The following is a 2,295-nucleotide window of genomic DNA, read 5'->3' on the forward strand; positions in this document are numbered from 1 at the left end:
TCGCTCCACCGCCTCTCTCCCTCCCTCCCTGCCTCTGTCGCTCCCTCCCTACCTCCCTCCCGCTCTGCCTCCATCGCTCCCTCCCTCCCTCCCTCCCTCCCTTGCTCTGCCTCCCTCCCTCCCTCTCGCTCTACCTCCGTCGCTCCCTCCCTCGCTCCCTTGCTCTTCCTCCCTCCCTCCCTCGCTCTGCCTCCCTCCCTCCCTCTTGCTCTGCCTCCGTTGCTCCATCGATCCCTCGCTCTGCTGCTCCCCCTCCCTCGCTCCCTCTGCCGATCAAGCTCACGAACTCGATCTCCCTCTGAAACAACGATTTTACCTTCAACCGCTTCCTCCCCTAGAAGTAACTGCTAAAGCCAAGGAATCGGCCAAAGATATCGTGGTATTGAAAGCTCTGATCGACCTACACCTGAAGGCTTCTTACCTCCACTACGATCTGAACACTGTGATTGCAGCAAAGCTGAAGGACGAGAAGAAGGCCTTCAAGTCTCTGGTGGCCAAGCTTTTTGATACAATAAACAATGTAATTCATTGGGTTGGATGTCTGTCTGAAATGTTCGACTTTTATTTGGCAGCTTGATTATGCAGCAAGGAGCAAGAGTGTAGCGCATGTAGAGAAGTATTACACCGAAACATTCTCCGCCCTCAAAGACGTCCTCGCCAAGCTTGGCTAACTACAGTCTGTGCCAATTGCAATGTACATATATATCATTCTTGTGCTCGCTTTCAATGCATTTTGCATTTCTCTATGTGGAGCATGGCTTTAAAGAACATCAGCTTTTTCATGGCATTTAGAACATCAAGCTTTTTATTTAAAAGAGTTGTGAGCTTTGAATGCATTTTGCATTTACTTTAAGAACAACTTTTCATTTGAAAGTGTCGCTCCCTCCCTCGCTCCCTTGCTCTCCCTCGCTCCAGAATCTAATAGCAAGCTTACACTATGTGGAGGAATGCACCTACCGCCAACTTTTTCTTCAATAAGAATGCAACTACGTCCATCTAGCTACACTAAAGGGTGCACTTCATCCTGTCAGGCCAAGAAAATCTTGTTCAAAATCCCACCATATCTTGTAAGTTTTTCCCAAAGTGGGCACCTTAGCATCAAAATCCCTTAATGCAAACATGAAAGGTTAACTCACAACAACTTTCATCTTCCACTCCTTTCCAAAATATTGTGTTTGTAATCATAGCCTTCACATCCCAAAGATTTATTTTGTTCTCTTGTTCTCTAAATTTAAACCTCTTTCCCAAGTTATATAATCTTGTGAGTGGGATGTATCTATGATGGCATCTCGATTCTCTAAGATGGATTCCATTGTATAGAAATCAATAACTCTACAATGTATTTGCCAATTTGGATCTCACCACTTTTTTTTAAAGACTTCTAGAGGGCTTCTCCTTTGGGAGAGACAATCATCACATTGGTGAGAGAGCAATGAGCTATATCGATCCATCCTTTAGAAACAAATGTATAGCCTATTGAAGCTAGATCATTAATTATGGATTCCTTCAATTTGTTTTGCATATCCTTATACGCAACCTCTAACAATGTGGTGCACATGGCATAATAGGATGGAATTATAGATTTTTCACCATGATTGCAAGGATCTATGCCATGAAGGATAATGAAGAATATTAAATGATAACCTAGAGCAGCATACGATGTTTGCAACATCAACTTGGATATTTTGAAGTTCAGTACCTCTCAAGGCTTCTATGATTGTTGGTTGCCTATTTTGAGTAGTAGAAGAGACTCAGTAGAAGTTTAATGATCAAGATTCTTGGTGCTTTCCCCCAATATCTCCCTTGTGATATTAGGGAGGTTTTTAGTACGTATTTTTTGAATTAAATATGTTTAAAATGCAAAAAAACATGTCTTTTCTAGTCAGTCATTGCAAATTGGTTGACTAGATCACTCTTGCACAGTGAACATATATACCAAGCTATATAAAAAAAATACACTGTGTGGTTTAAGGGCACATCACGTGGTTTTCCTATACACCACATGATATTTTGACATATGTATGCATAGCACTTGGAGATTTTTTAGTTCCCTTTTAGACACATGCACTATTATGAAAATAAGGCAAGGAGGGGGAGGCAAGGAGACGAGGAGGCCTTAGGAGACACAACACAGTATATTCAAGATATTGTACACTTTTGTGGTTAATAACTTGTTCTTGTATGCTTAATAACTTTTCTTTGTATGCTTTTGTTGTCCAGCTAGTCTCCTCAAGCCTCATCATCTCGTCAAGTGCAGCTTCAATTAGCAGCATCATGATCAAGCTATTGAAGTAA

The 2,295-nt window shown here is 42.0% G+C and overlaps 1 pseudogene; it reads left to right on the plus strand.

Annotated features, from left to right (window-relative positions):
* Window positions 1-223: 223 nt before the first annotated feature.
* LOC147902593 (oxygen-evolving enhancer protein 3-1, chloroplastic pseudogene) lies at window positions 224-671 on the plus strand (annotated as a pseudogene).
* Window positions 672-2,295: the final 1,624 nt, after the last annotated feature.

Source organism: Dipteris shenzhenensis, chromosome 4 (assembly GCF_047967505.1).
Source record: "Dipteris shenzhenensis isolate YYH24624 ecotype China chromosome 4, Dip_SZ_1.0, whole genome shotgun sequence".
Taxonomy (NCBI): domain Eukaryota; kingdom Viridiplantae; phylum Streptophyta; class Polypodiopsida; order Gleicheniales; family Dipteridaceae; genus Dipteris; species Dipteris shenzhenensis.